The following is an 11,333-nucleotide window of genomic DNA, read 5'->3' as shown; positions in this document are numbered from 1 at the left end:
CACGATTGCGACCGCCATTCGTCCCACCCCCCTTTCCTCGCTCGGCTTTCTTCTCCTTCTTCTTTTTTTCTCTTCTTACAAGTTCGTTATCCATCTCTTACGAGGTGAGGACGAGGAGGGAGAGGAGGGGAGGAGGAGGTTTGGAAGAGGTCGTGTGACGTTTGCGGGGGTCAGACATAGGGAATAGGGCGCAAGCGCAGTTATGCCCGTTGAGACTCGTCGAGCACATGGCCGAAACTTGCTCCCATTAACGCGCTCCTCTCCACGGATTCGTCCGCTTCGAGGGGTTGAGGGAATGAATACACAGTGTGGAACAGCTCGGTGGCACTTATTTCTTCGTTTATCTATACTTTTTTTCGAAGAGTGGTGGAGTTTTCGTTTCGCGCGTCGTTACAAAATTCGTTGTCTCGATCGTTTCTCGAAACTCGATGAACGATCATCGTCGTATTTCTTTTTTTCTGACGGAGAAAACATTTTTGGAGAGATTCGAGAGATCGTCTTTCAGGATGACACCTGTTTCGTCGAGCTTGAATCTGGTCTCAAGGAGAGGGAAATTTTTGTAAGTATATTTTTTTTGGGGGGGGGGGGGTGATGAAGTTGCTTCGAAAATCGGGAGACGATAATTTGATTGAGCAACGACCGAGGCAAAAGGAGGAGGAAGAGCAAGGAATGGACGGATGATTCAGTGAACAAGCTCGTCGTGACGTTACGAATACAGATCCTCGATGGAGGCGCGCCAGCCACTTGCGTGCTTCTCCTTCGAAGAAAAATAAACGCGGAGTTGAATGGAAGACGAATATTTTTCTCGTCGTTTAAAATGTAGAGAGCACCTCGAGTTACAAAATCGATCATTTTTTACAAACGATTTCGAAAATTTGAGAAACAGTTTTATCGAGAGAGAGAGAGGGAGAGAGAAATAAATTATTATTATTATTATTATTATTGGAAATATTGAAATGTTAAAATAAGATGAAAGTTTGGAGAGCTATAAGCAAGACGTCCTTGACCCAGGTCAAACGGCGAATGGACTTGTGCAAACCTTCTTGGTCGCCGTAAATGATCACGATTGTTCTTGGAGAAAATTTATGGGCTCTCTATCTGTGATATTGAAAGACAGTAGTGTAATAGTGATCTATTATTAAACATTCGCGTGCTGAACTGTAACAGAGTGCAGTGCCCTAAGGTCACGGATCGGAGTTCATCGATCGAGGAAGGGTGAGTAAACTGTTTCTACGCCTGTTGATCTTTTAATCAATGCGTGCGATTATTGTTTATTATCGAATTTTCGAAGAAATATATATATATATTTTTTTTTTTAAACTGTTTTTATCCTTGTAATTCGTACGATACGATAGTTATAGATTTATTATTTGTCGTAATAATTTTCTTGTGTATGATGTAATTTTTATACAATTTTTTTTAAATAAGGAACAACATTTGCGAATTAATAAGAAGAAATTATTTCGATCTATTATTCTTCGATCTATTCGAGATTTAAAAGTTTGATTCGATTCGACGATTTATTTTTCTTGGCTCGATTTGAAAAATCGTTTTCGAAACTCAAAATTATTTTTGAATGCGTTGAATTAACATTTTCTTCTTACGATACGATTTTTCGATTTTTATGTAATTCTCGTATTGTACGAGAATAGTGCGGATGATCGAAATTTAAATTCCAATTATTTATTTTTCTTGATTTGCGATAAAATTTACATTTTTGGAGATCAGATCTCCCTGTGTGATTCATAACTAACACGATTTTTGTAACGCGACAATTTTTCTAAAAATTTAACTCTCGTATTGTACGAAAGGTAAATTTAAAGTTCGATTCGATAAAAGAATAATTGTGTTATTATATGCTTAATATTGGTGGCTCGTATCTGTTACAATACGAGTAATTAAAGTTTACGTGGTTAACAACTCGATCGATGGTTCTATCACGAATAATTAAGTATATCCGTTCAATCTACTCATGAGCGTAATTAAAATTCAACGTTATTGAGCAAAGTTCTGATTAGATGGCTGGATTAGCCTGAATGTGTTTTCAACGAGTGCATTTTACTGCTTCTCTGGTTGTTTGTTAATTAAATTTACACAATTCCTGTTAATTTACTGTGTCAACAGCATTACAATTTATAATACAATTGAATTAAATATTTATTTTTAATTTTTTTTTTTTGGAATTAAAAACACTTTAATCATAGATTTTCTAATTGTATGTATCATATCTTGCTAATTAACGAAACTGCAAACATATTGACCGAGTATGCAAATGAACTTTACACGGAGGAGAAAAAATTTAAGTAAAGAAATAATTAAAGTTTCCACTCTGTCCTCAAATTTTGAAGAGGAATGATAACGAAGTTGGGAAGAAAAATTCGTTGAATTTTGAATTTGAAATTTGAATTGCGGAAAGAGACAGATGGAAAAGTGAGAGCTAGAAAATGGAGTTTCCGAGTAACAGGAGGAACAGTTCATAGGGCGTAGCCCAGGGGGCATTCTCAGTCGTAGAGAGTTTTCCAGAGTATCCGCGGCTACGACAGATCCGCGCCTTGGTTTTTACGATTTAAGGGAGAAAGAGTGCTGTGGCGGGGTCTGAAAATGCGGGGTGTAACTGTCAGTCGAGCAATAAAACTTTTAACGCCTTCGTGTCCAATAAGCGTATCGTCCACCGAGTTTTACATTGGGCGGTGTCCTGCGGCCATTACTCCGGAACGGGACGATGCGGCACGCTGATTGGTCGGCTGATGCATCATGGCCGCTCCGTATCCAGGATTTCCCCCACCAATCCATCTACCGACAGCGTTTTCCATCCCTCCAACGAGCCCACTCTCTATCCTTGTTATGTTAAATCTTCGAGGGTAAAGCGATACGAGGCAAGAGTTCTTTTATTCGTGGCCAAGTAACAATTCGTGATTCTCGTATAATGATTTTTCGAGGGGAAGATTTTTGTTTTTTCGAAAAAAATGGATAATACATTTTGTTACATATACGCACAATTTTTTTTTTTTAACTCGATGAATGATATTGCTATTTTAAAATTCCATGCTTGAATATAATGATATATGCAAAATTTTATCGTTATAATTATTATTTATATTTATATTATTACGTACCGATTAATTTTCTATGTGAAAAATCTGTCTTTCCTAAATTATTTGGTGTATAATTATGTTTAGAGTGATATTTCTATAAATTTTCTGTAAAATTTCTTTAATAATTTACAATAGAAATAACAACGAAAAATTGTCATTCTTTTCCATTCATTTGATTAACATTTAGTTACGAACTCTGCTGAATTCGGCACTATATAGGTCGATAACTTCAATCGCAGCCTACTTTACCGATCGTATAAATGTTTCTACTATATTTGTATTGGTGTTAGCACGCAACCAATCAAACGATCGCTATTATACGTTATCGTTTCAAAAACTTTCTCAATTTTCCGTATATACCGCGTGTTACAGTTTAAACAAAATAATGATTATATACATTTCACGAGTTTATGCATTTTAATCAAGTCTAATCCAGTTTAAGTAAGATAGTTATCAAAAACTTTTTTGTTTTTTCCTATTTCGTCGGCGTCTTATACATTATGATAAAAAAATATAACTTTCGCGATACTATCCAGCCTTAAAAATATCTCGGCCGGTCATCAAGCTTTGCGTTAAAATTTTAATCCAAGGTAGAAGCTTCGGACGAAGAGAAGGATTAAACTATCTAAAGATACGGAGGCGGAAGAAAAAAAAAAATAAGCTTCAATTTCACCACGTCTTGACGACGGCGAGCATATTGGCGTCAACGCAGAATACGCGCCAGAGGCTTACTTTGGAAATAGACTGGGCGGGGAAACTCAATTTTACTAAAATCCTCCCGTAACCGTGCGGAAGTGTATAAGTAGATATATACACATACCTGTATCGTGTTACTTTCTACCAGACAGTCTTCTCATTTTATCTCTAGTTCTAGTCACCATGTCAAACAACTGTATCCATAGCTATAATGCGTATTACATATATAGTAACTACGTGTTGTTCGCAAGCATTAGTATAGGTTATATGTAGATCAACGTTGGCTCGTACATTCAATACACAAAGTGATGTCGCAGGTTTATATAGGTGGGTTTTGTCGTTGAGCCATAACTAGAGATACGATGTAGTACATAGGATGCAAACCCATAAACCCCCACCTCGTCCATGTCTTCCTGAGGCTTCTTCAGACAGCGTTACCTTTACCTAAGACCGAAACGACCCTACCACCTACGACGGCAACACCTTCGACGACGAAAGTGACGTAGGCACGAACTACACTCGTTGACGTCGACGGCAGCGCCAATAAACAGGGCTCCCGCGCCTGACTTTCGATTATGTCATAGACTACATATTTCATCGGGTTGTTGTGAACCCCGCGGAAGCGCGTGCTCATCTATTATTCTTCGTGACAAAAGCTTGTGTTTCGAGAAAATATCACGTTGACCTGTCGGACTTGTAAACTAGTTGAAGCTTCGAAAGTGAATTATTGAAAATATGTACAGAGGTTAAACGAAAGAATAGAATTAACCGGTTACGAGACCATCAGGAATATTTTTCGGCTGGAATAAGCACGCACGCGCCTAAACTTGATGCGTAATCAAAGCGTGATTCGCTTCGTCATGTATATTGAGGAATACGCGGCTGTTCTTTGGCATTCTACACATACATGTGTATGCGAGGACAGAAGAGGAGGAACTCTGCACGGATTAACTGTGACCAGTATGTGCCACGACACGCAGTCGGGTCGATCGCCGGATTCATTAAATTTTATCCGACGGGCTGCAAACGTGTAGTCGAAAAATTCGTTTGACTCTCTATCTCTATCTCTATCGTATCGTGAACGCGAGTGAAACTGTTCTTGTTAACGCGCATGCGTCCAGTAATATCGTATGCCTTCGCAGTGGCAACATGCGTTACGTTACATATGACCACGTGACTATTTCACTTTTCAACTTGAATAATATACAGTTTATATCGGAATTTCTGGCTAACGCAGTTTAATACAGGTCAGTATCTTCTATTATGCTTTAACAGTAGGTCCACTCACGTTCTTAACTCTTTTTGAAATTTATCTCCTATGTATGAAGCGTAACATCGAATGCTATATTCACGCAGCTTGTCACGTATATTTCGACAATGCATGAGAAACAAACATATTTTTGCATGACAATTATTCAGACAGTCGTCACTAATATAGGCAACGACTTAAAGAAGACAGTACAATATACGAAAAGCGCACAAAGTCATTTTAAATCATTATTATATCTTCGTTGGCAAATGTCAAAATATATTACATTTCCTAACCTCTACTATCGTCTTTGTTCCTTGACATTCATTTCTCTTTTCGAGTAATTATGATGCAGTTAAATACATATTCTTTGAACTTAAGACTACTTAAAATCGTGATTTTAATATCATTTAACATTATTAAATACAATGACATTGGTGAGATATATACGTTTTATCGTATCAATGTTAAAATAATATGATAAAATTCTTTCTTTTTTTTTTTTCTTTAATGTAATACAATTATTTTTTATAATATTTGACGTTATGATTATCAAGGAGGATATCTTTATTCTCATATTCATTTAATCAGATATCGAAATTCTTAGAATTTTTAATTTTTTAGTTTCCAATCGAACGTGATCGCGATTACAAGTTTTTCGCAAGTATAACAGATGGGCAGTCATAGTTTAACAAACTGCATTCTCATTTTCAACAGCTGAAAACATGTTAGTAGTTAGGACAAATTCCTGACGATGGCGCGCTAAGATTATTCGATCGCGGGATATCTTTACGACAGTATATAAATCTTTTGCTCCTGTTGAATCACTGCTTCATAGTCGCGATTAATTTCAAATCAGTAAGGACGTTGCAAATCGTTTAAATCTTCATAAAACACGCTTTTTGAATTTATACGAGGCAATGAATCATTCGTTGACAGAGCAAAACCGCGATGATGACTCGTTGAAAACCATTCAGAATTCAAGATGGACATTTTGGAGGGAAAGGAGCATGTCTAAAAATGATGTTTCCAACAATCTGCTATATTTTTCACGTAAGTCATTAAGCCATAATAGGTTAAATATTATTTCGAATAACTTTATATTCGAGTATGTAAATATTTTGATTATTCTCGTGTATAACTATGTTTCGATTTAATACGTATTACGAAAATGATAGAGAAGCAATCGGTTACAAACTAACCTCTTTATACGCGGACATTTTTGTTAAGCTTAATAAGAAACAAACAGTACTGCATACAGAGTTTTACCGTAATATTCATAAACCGTAAGCTATTACATTTTATGATTCTACGTCTTTACATTTGATTTATCATTGTCCACATACGGATAATTACGACCTCCCGCTGATCGTTTGATTTATCACGATTGTACAATTAACCACGCATCCTGAGAGATTTATGCTCGAGAATGTCATATGAAGCGTGTATATTCAATGTTGTAAGCAACTGACATTCAGGACCAATTGCTACGTAAAATAAAGTCGAAGTAAAGTTCTTCCTCTCGTTTTTTCTCTTTCACCTGTTCTTTTCCGCCTTTTCGAGATTGACACGATACAAAATAAATGCTATTTTCATTTCGTCTTATGCATTTTTATATATATATATATATATATTTTTTACACGAAGTTTGTATCTCGTGTTATCCGTACAAGATCATCTCGTTACACAGTCGTGAATTTCATGGTCGTGAATTTTGCAGGAAAATGATACGAAAGTATGGTAATATGCAATTTCATTAACGCATGCACGCAAATGCACATTTCGCTTATCTATAATTAAAAAATGTTCTAATTTATTGGTGATGCTCGTTTCGGTAGGTAGCTTTTATTTCAACAGGCGCAAACAATAAACCAGTAAAAATATGAATTTTTACAGCGTTTAAAAAGATATGTTTTTTTATAGAAACAATTTACAAATATCAATCGTGGAATATATCTACATTTTCTTTATATCAGAGGCTCCATCATTTCTTTATTTTATCGTTTTTCATATTCGATAGAAAGTCATTCGAACGAAAGTGGAAAATTGAAAAAAAGGTGCATGCAAGCAGGTAATCGAACGGAAGCTTGGTTGTGTAAAGCTGACGTGATAGAAATTGGAAATCGAATTTTTTCTGTCATCCTTTTCTTCTTCATACTTCTTTCTTGTGTCTCATACTTCATGAATCCATCTCCATATACTGAAAACATAACAGTTCGTGATTACATTAAACATAAAATAAATATGAAATATTCCTCGATGTCAGGCATTCTTAATAAGATACAAATAAAGATTTAAATTAATAAAAGAAGCAAGAGAATGAGTTACGAAATTGAGTATTGTAATTTTACATTGCTATTTTTTTTCTCGAAATTTTCTGACATTTCCTATTTTGCAGAACGGTAAAATTGTTTATGAATTATTCGAAAAAGTGTAAATAAACGTATTTAACACCGAATGAGGTAATATTACAATTCTAAGAGCTAACTTATCGATTCTCAAAATTAATAAATCTAAAAAGATGACGTATCCAATCCGAAATGGATCCGTTAGATAAAAGTAAATTACGTTTAGTTGATCGCGATTATGCCACTCAACCAACGTTTACGACAAGAAAAATCGCAAAGGAATGCGAAATTCTAATGCAACTTTCTTTCGCTACCATGGCGTTTAACGATTCCGGGTCACGCGAGTATTTCTTTATCTTCGTTTAAAAGATCCGTTCAAAAAGATAATAATATACCGAGTGTACTTTGAGTGTACTTTTTTCTAATTCATATTATTGATACTATTCTATATAGATATGTATAACGTGTATATTATGAAACAAAAAGAATCTAGAATCTAACGTTGTTTTGAAAACATCATGAATTGAATCAAAAGTTAGGTTAGAATTTTTGTATTGTTAATCTCCATCGATTTTTACTGATCAAAGTTTAACAAACGTATTTATTTAAACATAATTGTTTATAAAATTTGTATCATTATGATATTGATTGTTGAGTTTCTTATTATTATTTAATGATGACGATAAATCCTTTTGTCGGCTACGTTATTGATTAAAATTTTATAAACTTAAAAAAATCTATTTCTTTGTGATTTTTTCGAAAAGAAAAGTGATTCCAAATGATCCGACTGATATTTTAAGTGAGAACACGTTGAAACGAAGCGAGTGTTGGACGATTTTAACTGGGCAAAATCGTCCAGAGTGCATAATCCAGCGAAAACCGCAGGCGCCCCGAGTTGGCACGAAATATTTTGCCGGTCATGAATAAATCCGGAGCCGCAGCGTTGCCGCAGTGACCAGATCCCTAGTTCCATTCTGATGCAGTCGTTGCAGCGGTTTCATGAGTCTCGTCCATACAAAGCGTCCATCCCGGCTCGCCTCTTGCGTATCCGCCCTTTCTCATTCGTTCGCCAAATTTGTACGCGCCCTTTCGTATTTGATCTTCCAGTACGGAACCGGGTTGGTTATACACTACGTGTAATTCGTCTTTTATCGCGAATTGCCAGCTATCGTATCTTGTCAAACGAAAATTGGTTTGCCTGAATGACGAGATGTAGGTATTAGATTGGTGTTTTATTAAATATTTTAGGTTATTTTCTTGAAGCATCGTACATTAGTATATAATATGAAGTGAAAATAGTATTATTATTTCATTTATTATTTTATATAAAAGAATTTAGATAGATAGATTTTCTATCAAAGCTATACACACTTACATTTTCTTAATTTATGTAATTTTAAAATAATTTCCTCATCTTTAAACTTATCCTAATTATTCAAAGAGATTCATAATAGAGGTTTTAATACTTTTTATTACAAATTTTGTGAATATTCGATACAAAATTGCATTCCGATTTTTTAACCATATATTAATTTCAAATTTCTGAAGTATATTTCATATGCACCAACCTAATACAACAAATTGAATATCGATTTAATTCAGATAATTCACGAATGGGTTAACTCACGTCACTCAATAGAATTTTATTGTCCAGTTAATTAATCTCGTAACTTTGCATACGGTACACGCAGTCACCAGATCCAACTGAATTATTTATCGGCTCGAACCGGTGAATAACCAAATAATCACGGTTAAAATACAGCAGGATAAAGTCGATTTAGTAGAACTGTCTTCCACGCTCGTATCTTTGACCTTAAGTAACTGTCACTGTAGTGGTAGTAGGATGAGACAATAAATTTGCCAGTTCGCGGTACATAGAAGTCAACGTTCGCCATTACAATTTTAAACTAATTGGAAGTTTGTGTCCTCGATTTTTTTTTGATTAATCGTTTCTTCCGCATCTGTTATTTATAACAGCGTTTCTCAATTTTTTTTCAATGCACGGACCCAAAATAACATTTATTAATTTTAACAATTGATCAAAACTTTGATCTTAATACGATTAGCAAATTTATGTAAGATTGAGATTACGAAAGAAGAAAAAAATATTTAAAAACGTGATAAATTGTAATGCATACAAACAAAACTCTTTATTTTATTTAGATTAGATTTTGATTTAAATCCGAATCACGTTTAATTATTAAGTAAAATCTTTAATCATAATAATTCTCGAACGTATTTCGAGAATTATTAGTTGAAAAACTAGTTTATACATCTTATAACATATCACGATAATAAACATGCTATGCCTCACTGCGTGTCCAATATTATTAATAAATAAAAGTGAATAAATTTATTAAATACAAATTAGACGTAATGAAATAAATCTATCATCGATAATAAATATTTCTCTAATATTTACATACAGTCGCTAAAACTCAAACTTCTCGGTGAACTTACCGAAACGTATCCACGTTCTTCCTCTTGTTTACAATACAACCAGCCATCGATACCAAAATATTCCAAGTGTCCGTTAACGTTTCCAACGCGGTTATACGAGGACATCTCTTCCCAAGATCTTATCGATCCTTCTTCGCAACGTAACCGTTTGAGTGGCCTTCCTCGACAATGCTCGAATATCGTAACATTCCCACGAGCAAACTTTCCTCTTTGCTGCTCTTCTTCCCGCCCACGCTTCTCCCCACTTTTTCGTCACCCAACTAAAAGATTCTTCTCCTCTTCTCTCCCTTTTTCTCTTCCCCTCCTTCGTTCCTTCCTCATGGCCATTTTTTACTCTCCTTCCAATAGGAAGTCTCACCTTTTGGCAAATTGCCGTTGGTCGCTGCTCAACATCTTCTTGTTGATATTCCTTCGCTTCCAACGCTCGTTCCTTCTTTTCGTGTTTCTTTGAATTGCGTTCGCATTTATTCGATTGAATAGATTTAAAATAGATTTTGAGGTTACACTTTTAAAATCAATTCTAAAAGATATTTCTTTTGCGTTGTAAAACGTGATTGAATTATTGGAATTATAATTACACGAAATTTGGGAATAAATTCAATACTTTTTCATTCTTTTTCTTAAATAATTCAATAATTGGAAGCAATTTTAAGTTTTGCCTCTGTTATTGTTCACAGTGCGCGATTACGTTACGCGCTCGCCTTACTTTTGATAAAACATAACCTCACTTTATGGTAAGCAAATAATACAACGAACACAGTTATTCGTTTAACTCTTTTTTTGATGATTATTCGACGAGAAAAAAGACTCTTGAGTGTACAATTAAAATTAATTAAACAGACTGAACAACGTTACATAATAACCTATTATAATATTCATCTGAACGAAGAATCGAGATCATTTCGTTTACAAAAAAAAAAAGAACATATTGTAAATACAGTTCGTTCGATTTTTCTTCCAGTAACGGTAACAAATTTTGCAGAGATCACAGAGCAATCTCGTGTAGAGCCTGTAAAAATTCAAGAAACGTAACGAAAGAATTCCCGCTGCGTTTCCTCCTAGCAAGAGAAGCAGAGTAACAGACGCGCTCACAGCACAGTCTGTTACCTGAACCACCAGCCATAGAATAAAGTAAAAAGGGAAAAAGTTGGCATGAAAAAAATTCTTCCGCGTCGAGCGGCTGTTGGCCGGGTTACGTCCTTCCTGGAGAACGAGCAAAAAAATTGGCCAGCCCTTTTTTTTATACCTCCACCATGGCCATTTGACCGGCAAGGATACCGTTGCTCCTCTCCAAAGATACCGCTAGATTGCTTTCCTGTTAGAAACGAGATCATGGCCATCTTTCAAAGCGATACAAAGCGTGCAACCGTCGATGGAAGGCTTCGTGGATGCTCGTGACGAGTAAAAACGGGAAAATGGGTGGTAAAAGGTTTGGAAAAAAATTGTCCTTTTTTTTTTTTTTTACGATACAGCATACACTTACCT

At 35.2% G+C, this 11,333-nt stretch overlaps 1 long non-coding RNA gene across 1 annotated transcript; it reads right to left on the bottom strand.

Moving 5' to 3' along the window:
- Positions 1–6,629: 6,629 nt before the first annotated feature.
- On the bottom strand, positions 6,630–10,055 carry LOC105737450 (uncharacterized). Its single transcript, XR_001113194.2, has 2 exons — positions 9,849–10,055; positions 6,630–7,240 (listed from the first exon to the last, which is right to left on the bottom strand). It is a non-coding gene; the product is annotated as an uncharacterized LOC105737450 (long non-coding RNA).
- Positions 10,056–11,333: the final 1,278 nt, after the last annotated feature.

This window comes from Apis florea, unplaced genomic scaffold (assembly GCF_048593485.1).
Source record: "Apis florea isolate Af1SG1 unplaced genomic scaffold, ASM4859348v1 contig_37_pilon, whole genome shotgun sequence".
Classification (NCBI taxonomy): Eukaryota; Metazoa; Arthropoda; class Insecta; order Hymenoptera; family Apidae; genus Apis; species Apis florea.
Note: the sequence above shows the minus strand (reverse complement) of the source record. Positions and strands in the feature narration are given on the sequence as shown.